This window comes from Gastrolobium bilobum, unplaced genomic scaffold (assembly GCF_033153095.1).
Source record: "Gastrolobium bilobum isolate Gb01-03AN ecotype WA unplaced genomic scaffold, APGP_CSIRO_Gbil_v1 utg38780, whole genome shotgun sequence".
NCBI classification, from domain to species: Eukaryota; Viridiplantae; Streptophyta; class Magnoliopsida; order Fabales; family Fabaceae; genus Gastrolobium; species Gastrolobium bilobum.
The window spans coordinates 3,298-15,186 of record NW_026895749.1 but is presented as its reverse complement, the minus strand read 5'-3'; positions in this window follow the sequence as shown (position 1 = coordinate 15,186).

The following is an 11,889-nucleotide window of genomic DNA, read 5'->3' as shown; positions in this document are numbered from 1 at the left end:
AGTTATTAATTAATTAATAAGGGGTAAAAAGGTGAAAAAGCCAAATAATATGAGTCTCACAAATTTTTTTGTATATATAGAAGATAAAATAATCTCTTAAAATATTAAAAATATTAATCCCATAATCTAATGTCTAAGATATAGCACGGATAGTTATTTATCCCATATATTTGTCACTCTTATTAAAAAATTAATAATACAAAATTATTACGAGGTATTTCAACATATTTGAATTATTTAAAATTGTTCGTGGGACTAATTTTTATTTGAACTTGGGAGTTATGTGAATTTTTGCAAGATTACTTGTCTCATATTTAAATTATATTTTTTTTAATAATCGAATACCTCAACTTTTTCTTTGTGAGTTTATTTTTTTTTTAACTATTAAATTTAATTTTGTTACTTTTTTTTTACTGTCACATAGTGTTCGAATTAACTTGTTTATATATCAGGATTTATTTATCTTTTCAATCTCATCATTAATCATTCATTATTAAAAATACGATAGAAAAAGAAATATCTTTCACAAAAATTTAAGTTATAGATGAAGGATTTTCTTTTTCTTTTTTTGTTGGTAAGCGAAGGATTTTCTTTACAGTGGAAAAAGGAATATCTCACATTGTATTTAAAAAAAAATTGCTGACGAAGGATTTTCTTTTCAATAACAAGTAGTATATCCTTATATTTCCCAATTTTAGAGGTGATAATTAGAGTCTTTTTTTTATAACAATAATTAGAGTTATTAAGGTCATATGACATAAATAGTATCAAAAAAATAGTTATTTATGTCAAATCTTTGGGCTTTTTAACCATTTCACCCTTCATTAATTAAAAAATAATTATTTTGCCCCAGATCCAAAACTATCCACCAACCTGCCCTCTTTTAATCGATTAAGTTCGTGATTTAATCGATTAAATGATCAAAAAATGCATAAAACATTAACCCGTGGTTTAATCGATTACATCACACCAGAAACCTTTTTTTAAACCTTATTATTTAGGCTTGCTCGTCTGGAGTTTGCACGAGGATGGGAGGTTGAGACTGAGGAGGTAGTAAAGGAGGGGGCCCATGTATCACATGAGGAGACTGAGTCTGATAAGGCGAAGGAGTAGATTTAGGGTTCAGGGTGTTGTTATATGATGTTAATGTATTTTTCGTTTATTTTATGTATTTTCTTTATGTATTGAACTGTCCAATCTAATGAAATAGATGTTTCCTTTCGTTTACGTTGTTGAAGTTTAATGGTTTCACTTTTATGTTGTTAAAGAATACCCACAAATAGGGTAAACTATCAAGAAGGCCCACAATTTGGATCATGAAATCCTGATATACCTATACATTTGAAATGAATCAAGTTTAGGTATTTAAAAAAAAAAACTAAAGAACGTTTTGGTACATCAAAACCAACATCAAAAGCAATTTTGGTACATTTAGGGAATCGAAAATGCACATATGTCATTTCAAACCACAAATTCCTTCCCCAAGTCACATTTACTAAGACCATGAGTGTAGAAACTGATTGGACCAAAAAAAAAACTTGTGGAAATAGATCCATATTGTTAAAACCACTGGTTTAATCGATTAAACCAGTGCTGAAGGTCATATGATTTTGTTTTCACGAGTTTTTTTGGTCCAATGAGTTTCTACACTCATGAACTTAGTTAATGTGACTTGGGGAACGAATTTGTGGACCCAGAATACATACGTGCATTTTCGATTCCTTAAATGTACAATAATTGCTTTTAAAGTTTGGTTTGACTCCTCAAAATGCTATTTAGTGTTTCTAAACACCTAAACTTGAATAATTTCATATGTAAAGAAATATTAGGACTATTTGCATTAATTTGTGACCCTTGATTGAACAATTTACGACAAAAGAGGCATACATTACATTAACACATTACCATGCAAATCAAAATATATGAACAATTCATTACAAAAGCCATTACAAAAGACGATTCAAGTTTGTCTAATCCTAATTGAACATGTGCGTATGTTGTGACCAACTTGTTTGCACAAGCTACCTCTACTCTGATTGTTTGAGGGTTGAGACTCTACCCAATCCATCTCATTCTGTATCCTTAAAGACTTTGGTCTTCCTTGTGCGCTAATCAAAAAGGCATTCAAGATAATAATTGTGCCATCGCCTTGTGGAATCAACAACTTATTGCCTATCGGATACCAGTGTGCAACATAAACCTGAGCAATGTGTGGAATGGAGAACACAGGGTCAACATAATCATAGTGGTTCAACTTCTCTACCTTGCACGCTGCTAACACATGGCTGCAAGGATACCTTCTAGCTGTGAACCTCCCACATTGACATTTGCGATTGATCAAGTCCACCCTCATTATGTCACCAACATCATGTGTAAATTGGTTATAGGCATCCTCAACCTCAAACAACTGCAAATCCCTATCAAAAACTCGTGCACGGAGACTCACTATTAATTGATCACTTTTTGTATGGCTGCCTCAACCTTCTTTGAAATTCTCCTACCTTTTGCCATAGCTTTCTGGATCTTTTTGCGTCTATTGACGAAATACTCAACAAGTCTACTTTGGGTCACCATGACCAATGCCGTTATAGGCAGATTACGTGCACCCCTAAGGACCTTATTCACACACTCAAATAGGTTAGTCGTCATGTGACCAAGCCTGCATTCCCTCCTCATCATAAGACCTACACCATTGTTCTTTTGGGATCTGATCTATCCATGAAGCAACTTGTGGGTTATTGTCGATAAATTCTTGAAATCTGATGTCAAAATGAATCTTCGAACTCATGTACCCTGAAAAACAAAGAGTTTTTATGTATTAGACAAATTTACAATACAAATAATCAAACTCAACAACAAGTACATATTAATGAAATTTTATACCAAGTTTCATCAGGGTTTTCTTCAATTCTACATCCCTAAACTTAGTGTTAAAGTTGTTTCCGATGTGACGTAGACAAAACATGTGATAAGCAAATGGAGGCTGCCAACCGACATGATCTCTGACGGCCCTTATGATGCTGGGTGATGATCGAATATTAGACAAATATCATGCCTATATGTCACATAAAAACGCATGAGGCTAAGAAGCCACATTACACTACGGTATACACTCGACGTTTGTCAAAACATTGATCCGTATCAAGCTTTAAGTTATATTATATCCATACAGACGTCAGCCAATTGGGCAAGAATGCATATGATTTATCTCAGTCACCAAATAACTTCACAATAGCCTTCATTTTAGCCTTCTAAGCCTTCCTGTAAGTTATATTATATCCATACAGACAGTGTATCCTTTCTTGTATAAGAATTGGTTTTAAGGATAGTTTTTCCTTTAACATACCTATAAATAACAAACAAGATCAAAATATTGTCAATAAATAATTTTCAATAAATAACATAAACATAACATATGTAATAACACATCATACAATACATACTCATAATGGTTGCATATATAACATCTGAATCCAGCTGTCTATGATCCCGGGTAAGCCCTTGGTTTGGGTAGGTGTGATCTTTACCCCACTTACTAACCATCCAAGTATTTCCATTCTTCGGCAGCAATGCCCTCATATACCAGGGACAACCATCAGCATGGTATCGACACTTCATCACAAATCTATGCTCATCACTTTTTGCTACTACGGTTGTACGATGAGCCTTCATACAATATAATTTCACTACATGTTGCATTTCAGATTTAGAACGAAGCTCCTAATACAAATATAATGGATCCCCTAATTGCCAACCACCGAGCATGTCATTGTCACTATACGACATCTCTATCTCGTTATTAGGGTGTATAATTAATGAAGGAATAATGCAGGCTTTCGTTCTAAAATGGCTCAATCTCAGGCCCTACGTCTAAATCAACATTTTGGTCAATACCAATAACAACACAAATATGAAATATTAAATAAAAAATTTAATTTACTAACTTACCACTGCTAACTGGGTCAACATGAAGTGGTGTCTTAAATATAAGGTTGGTAAAATACATAAGAGTGTGTTTAAGCTTTGTTCGTTTGTGGGAACCACTTAGCAATCTTTGTATATATTGTTTGATATTCAAGCAGTAGAAATTTATATTCTGCAATTATTTTTTGTTATGATCATGTTATGGGAATTATTTTTAAATACGATGATTTTAAATGAAAATGTTGTTTTAAAAAGGAAAAAGTTCTACTATATTTTAATTCAAATGTCGTGATTATAACTATGCTTAATATCATATATGTGTTAAATACATGATCATATCCCTATGACATCCTTACAAAAAATTTGGCACCAATTTGCTTTTGAGTACTTTTTGCCAATTAACAAGTCAAAGAACCCAACCACTATCATTGTAACACCCTATTATCGGACTGGTGTGTTATCATCAATTATGATATTAAACACAGTCACAATCACATCAGTTATTTGAAATTACGGGAAAACTTTTCTTTTTAATATCATTTGCACTTTTAAAATAACTGTATCAGAGAATATACTAACTGTGATCATAACTCAAAACTTATAGCGTAATTATGAATATAGTAGCTTAATACCATAAAACTTACATTTGTAGGTACTAAGTGGTTCCCATAAATCAACAAAGCTTAAAACTCATTCTATCATTGTTTAACACTGAATACCTTCACCTTTTTATTTACTCCAGGAATTTTATACTTCTCCCATGATTCTCATTTCTTAATATTTTATATATTTCTTCGTTAGCTTCGCGTGGGTTCAAATCGCGCTCAATTTGGAGCACAGTAGCTCAAGTTATGAATTTTCTAAGAAAGTGATGTTAAACCCACAAGGCCTGGCGCGAATAGCGCCACGAAGCATAGAATTTTCAGATTTCCATCGCGAACAACACCAACTTGGCGCGAATAGCGCTAGGAATATGTTTTTTTCCTGTATGTTGGCGCGATTAGCGCTACCACGGCGCTAATAGCGCCACGGGTCTTGAAATATACACCAAAATAGGGCAATGCAACTTACTTTGGTATTTTCCCATAACTTGAGTTTTACTAACCCAATTTTACTATCTTGGTCTCGTAGGAAAGCTAAAAGAAGGATCTATAACTTCCAAGAAGGCCAAAAGGTCCAATTCTATCATATGGGATATGAAAATTGGGCAGCACTCTGTTTATATTTTCAACAATTTCCAATTTTCCAATCATTTACCTAATCAATTATCATCCAATATTCACTTGACTATTTAACATCCTAATGCTTTCAATAAGTCATTTACCCTTCCATCAATCATACACCTCCATAAAATATTCTTTACAACAACTAATTCTTAAAGATAATCCAAGTGGCATGGACATTCTCCATGCTCACCCATATCCAAATGATAAAATGAGGCATATACAATTGGATTCCAAAATACAACTAATAATCAAGAGAGTTAGGATTACATATCAACAACAAAAGCATGGTAAATACAACTACATGCAATACCATGTTCATATACTAAGTCCTCTATGCAATGAATGTCAACATATACATATACAAATCTTCCAAAATGACATATGAATCTCATGCATCAAAATCTATCTCCACCACTAGGTGGGTTTCTTTCCCGAAGCTCCAATATGCTCACCTGAACCTGAAATGGTGCCCCAAAGAGGGGTGAGATATACATACATATCTCAGTAAACCAATGGCATCAGAGGGTCACTGCGCCTAATGGCTCACTCAATGTGCCTGCAATGATACATATATGAACAGTACAACATACAAAATCACATCACAATTGGGCAATATCCAAGAACATCCACTACAGGATTCATTCAAGGACCCCATCAAACTTCTCCCGGTACGCTTCCGAGCGCCTCTCCCATGGTTGAGAGACTCCATGGCAAACCCAACTAGAACTCCCAAGGAAACCTATCCAGCGGAAGTCCCACATTTGGAGCTCCCTTATACCGCACCCAGAGACAACTCTACGGCAAAACCCGACCGAAACTCCCCAAAGGAGCATAAACCGGCAGAAGTCCAAACCAACACATCTACTGGCCAGAGATCACAATTACAATAACACACAACATGCCACACGCATGTCCATCAACATGTCAATAATGCATGAACATACTATTACACAAATTATCAAAAAGCACACATCCAACCATCACCCCTAACTTGGGCATGGTGGAACACACAAGGGGTTAACCCCAGATCCAAGAGTTTACCTCAACTCAACAAGCAATGCTCTCCAACGTAAGCTCCAAGCTTAATCCACTTCTATTGAGTACGTGAGAGGTATCCTATAATGATCAAACAACAATGATCATCAACAAGTTAATCAACAAGTCACAACGATTCTACAACCCACAATAAACCTCACCGTTATATCCAACACTATCAAACCATTCCATATACCCAATGGGCTCCTTAGTGAATTTTAACTAAGAACGATTGCTCCTTAATTTAGTTTTTCTTAATTTTTTCATTCACTTCCTTTTGAACACAACTTACACAACTTTTACAATTGTTCCCTGAGGACGATAATGTGAGGCTCACATGAAATCCTATATTACGTGATGCGTATGCTTGCGCGATTTTGGTAGATTTGCTCTTCATTCGATTCATTGCTCCTTGGACAAAAAAGTTGTTACACATTACTTTTGCTCCCACATTTTTCTAAGCACATCTCGACCCAACAATAGCTTTAGAGTTTAGACAAAGAAGATAGGGACATATGCAAGGGTGTTTCGATTTTGACAAAGAAAAATAAATCAACCATGGAGTAGCGAACTTGTCCACGTCACACTTGTGGCCCAATGACTTTTTTTTTTACCGCTGCATCTAATTCACTATATCCAATAACGAACTTTCTAGTTGGCTATTGCCACGTGTCTTGAACATGCTTAGATTTGACTGCCATGTCTGCAAATGAAGTTCACTATCTGCTGTAATGAACTTGTATGCGTGACCTTGAAGGTCGAGGCATGTGAGAGGGAAAAACAAAATTTTTCGAGTGGAATAACACACACCATATCAAGAAACATGTTTTAGGGCATGGATGTTACCTTGTTTGCTTTCCAAAACTTGAGGATGATCAAGATGAGGCTTGAAGATGCAAGCCCTCTAATGTTGATCCACACCACCCTTTGTCAAGACGGAAGAACTCTTCTTCAAGGCCACCAACGAAAACACCAATGGAGGTAAACTATGCGCCCAATGTGTGAAGGAGGAAGCTAGGTCAAGGTGTTTAGAAGAGTGAATATTCAACAAGAATAAACACAAAAGTGGCGCGTGGTTTTCTTTGAAAAAGGTTAGGTTATTTCGAAACTCTCTTAAGAAAAACCTGACAAAAGGAACCCACAAGGAGATGAGAGAATGAGTTAAAAAATCTTATTTTCTTCACTCAAATAAGGCCCTATATATAGCGCACACTATAGGGATGAGTGGAGTTGTTGCAAAATTCAAATCTTGTCAACAACCTCCTCTCACATCCTCATGATATCAAGTGAATATCTCAACAAGAATCTGACTCAACAACCATCATATGGCCAGCCATATGGTGTGCCCCACTTGGCCTCATAACAGTCCAGATACTTTGAGCAGTTGCATTCAAACTTGAACCAACTGTCTCACTTATTCTCTCAACAAACCAAATCTGACTCGAGCTCATTTGGTTGATCTTATGACCATCATCAGATACCTAAATCAGCGCCACATATCCTCACTAGAAGATTCTCAAAGATCTCCTCTTGATATTTGGGATTTGTTCCAACAAGATCTTATCTTATCCATTTGTTATGAAACAACTTTTCATAGCCAATTCAAATTCGAATTCAAACATTTGAATTCAAACGTTCAAATATTTAAATTTTAAATTCAAATTCAAATTCAAATTCAAAATTCAAAATTCAAAATTTCAAATTTCAAATTTCAAATTTCAAATTTCAAATTTCAAATGTCAAATTTCCAATTTCAAATTCAAAATTCCAAATTCGAATTTCAAAATTCAAATTCAAAATTCAAATTTCAAATTTCAAATTTCAAATTCAAAATTCAAAATTTAAACATTTGATAATTAATTTAACTAATTAAATTAATTAGTAATGTCTTGGACCATCCAAGCCTATTAACTAACCATGCGCCTTTTTTTCCTTTTGGTGGGCTTCCAAACTTCTTCTTGGGCTAACAACCATTATTAGGCCCAATACCTTTAATGCTATATTGTCATGACAATAAGGTGTTAGTGTGTGACCCATTAGGCCCAACATAGCCACTGACATAAATGGGCTTGGGCCCAATAAGCCCACAACCCATCTAATGACAACACAGAGCACTAGCTATGCTTTGTTGCCCCAGAGCTAGTTAGGTTAATGACATAATCATCCTATTACACATATTTGGTTGTCGTATGTATTTCCTTTCGTCTCGGTTACCTTCCCATAAAACCTAGGGTAAGGAAACGTATCAACCCTTGCGGTTTAGGGTAAGCTTTATTCGAAATAGGGAATCTTCAATTTATTGACTCTAAAGGCAGATCATCTCATGATCTCTTTTACTATGCATAGATTCCCGAGTCCCTGTAAATGTCATCCCGATTTTTCTGGTTTACAGATAACCTAATCTCTCACAGAGATTTGACGAATTCCTTCAGCTTATCACCCTAGCCCTGTGCTCTTTCAGGACAAGCCCAACAGTATACCTATGAGTCTCCATGTTTCAGGCAGACGAGGTATACAGTCAAAGCATGCCTTCTAGAACACAGTCTAGGTAATAACTTCTGGTCTAAGGAAAGACATACCCAAATATAAAGAGACTACTCTAATGATACTCTCTGTGAGATTTCCTCATAGAGTCTCTTTTGTGGGTATGTTCAGTGCGAGCTATACTTTTATAGATCCACCCACGACTTTAGCTAAGACATCTCCATATCTGTAGCTCATAAGGTCTTTACCTTGCATCCGAATACAAGTAGATAATTCGTGCTAGTCTTACCCGAGATCACTGATCCTCATTCTCAGTGTCTCTAGACTAGGAACATAAAATTAGGAATAAACATCCAGTATCCTTGAATCCTCATGATCGTGATCTCATCACAGATACTCAAGAGATACCTATTTTATTCCAAGGGGTTTATCCAGTTAATATATAATATTAACAGTAATATCGAGACAAAATATGAAACAGGATAAAGAATGCTTTTATTTATTTGCGACAATACAAAAGTCTACATCTATGTCCTTATTTAATCATAAGATTGTCTCTAGGATACCCAAATACTAACAAGCTCTCACTTGGCCTAGAGCCAATCAGACCTAAGTCGTATACCCAAAGCCTCATAATGACTATCATGTTTTCTCTGAGAAACAACCTTTGTCAGAGAATCGGCCAGGTTATCATCTGTGGGAACATAATCCATCTTTACATCCATTCTATCAATGATTTCTCTAATTAGGTGATATCTGCGGAGCACGTGCTTAGATCTTTGATGAGACCTAGGTTCCTTTGACTGCACAATGGCTCCAGTGTTGTCGCACAGCAACTGTATGGGCTCATCCACGCTTGGAACCACCCTAAGTTCAGATATGAACTTCTTGATCCACACGGCCTCCTTAGCCGCTTCTGAAGCAGCTATATATTCAGCTTCTGTCGTTGAATCTACTGTTGTCTCCTGCTTGGAACTCTTCCAAGATACTGCCCCACCATTTAAGGTGAATACGAACCCTAACTGTGACTTACAGTCATCTTTGGTACTCTGAAAGCTGGCATCAGTGAACCCTTTCACTGTTAGCTCATCAACCCCACCATAGACCAGAAACACATCCTTAGTTCTTCTTAAGTACTTAAGGATGGTCTTGACTGCCGTCCAGTGACCCTCTCCAGGGTCCGACTGGTATCTGCTCGTAATGCTTAAAGCATATGAGACATCTGGTCTCGTACATATCATGGCATACATGATGGATCTAATAGCCGAAGTGTATGGAATTCCACTCATGCGATCTTTCTCAGCCTGTGACTTAGGACACATGGCCTTTGAAAGATGTACTCCATGACTGACGGGAAGAAAACCCCTTTTCGACCCTTCCATGCTAAACCTCTTTAGCATCTTGTTAATATACGTGGATTGAGATAAACCCAGCAGCCTGTTTGATCTATCTCTATAGATTTTTATACCAAGTATAAAGGCCGCCTCTCCCAAATCCTTCATGGTGAAGCTTTTTGAAAGCCACTCTTTCGTCGTTTGTAATGTGGGGATGTCATTTCCTATTAACAATATGTCATCTACATAAAGTACTAGGAAGACGACATTACTCCCACTAACCTTATTGTAAACACAAGGTTCATCCTCGTTCTTGATAAAACTGTTACTCTTAACGACTTCATCAAAACGAATATTCCAACTCCTTGATGCTTGCTTTAGCCCATATATCGACCTTTGAAGTTTGCATACCATATGCTCCTTATCTTTGATTTCAAAGCCTTCAGGTTGTGTCATGTACACATCCTCCTTCAAGAACCCATTCAAGAAGGCGGTCTTGACATCCATTTGCCAAATTTCATAGTCGTGATATGCCGCTATTGCAAGCATAATCCTAATAGATTTGATCATGGCAACAGGTGAGAAAGTCTCATCATAGTCAACTCCTTGTCTTTGACGATACCCTTTCGCAACCAACCTAGCTTTGTAGGTCTGAACGTTGCCATCTGCATCAGTCTTTCTTTTAAAGACCCATTTGTTACCAATAGGAACTATTCCTTGCGGTTTAGGAACCAAGGTCCATACCTTGTTTTGATACATCGAATCCATTTCAGATTCCATGGCTTCAAGCCATCTAGAAGAGTCAACATCCTTGACTGCCTCTTCGTAGTTACTTGGTTCATCATCCTCGACGGTTTGCTGATTCTCAATCACAAACCCATACCTCTCAGGTGGATGGATGCCCCTCGTTGACCTACGGAGTTGTGTGTTTACTTCTCCATTGGAGAACGTCGCCTGCGGAGCAGGCTTGGGTTCCTCAATCTGTTCATGTGGTTCTTGAACTTCTTCAAGATCAATCTTACTCCCACTGGCTCCTTGAGAGATCAAATCCTTCTCAAGGAACTCAGCATTCTTTGACACAAACACTTTGTGTTCATCCATGGAGTAAAAGTAGTATCCCTTAGTACCTTTGGGATACCCCACAAATAGACATTTAGTACTCTTAGCACTAAGCTTGTCTGATGCCAACACTTTGACATAAGCTGGCGATCCCCATACCCTGAGGTAACTCAGGTTGAGTCTCTTACCATTCCATATCTCATATGGTGTGGTCTGAACAGATTTAGACGGTACCCTATTTAGAAGGTATGCTGCTGTGTCTAGGGCATATCCCCAAAACGATTTTGAAAGTTGAGTCTCACTCATCATAGACCTGACCATGTCTAACAAGGTCATGTTTCTCCTTTCGGAGACACCATTTTGGTGTGGTGTGTAAGGTGCAGTAAACTGCGAGAGAATTCCATTTTCTCTCAGATAATCCTGAAACTCATGGCTCAGATATTCACCACCACGATCTGATCGTAATGTCTTAATCATCTTGCCACGCTGTTTCTCTACTTCATTCCTAAACTCCTTGAACTTTTCAAAGACTTCAGATTTATATCTCATTAGGTACACGTACCCAAATCTTGATTTGTCATCAGTAAAGGTAATGAAATAGGAGTATCCTCCTCTAGCCTCTATAGACATTGGCCCACAAACATCAGTGTGAATGAGTTCTAATAACTCACTAGCCCTATGACTCTCAAGCCCCTTGGGCTTGTGACAAGTCATTTTCCCAGCTAGACAAGATTCACATTGTCCATAGGATTCCAAATCCATGGAATCTAGGTATCCATCTGCATGCATCCTAGACAATCTTGTTTCGTTTATGTGCCCTAGTCTAC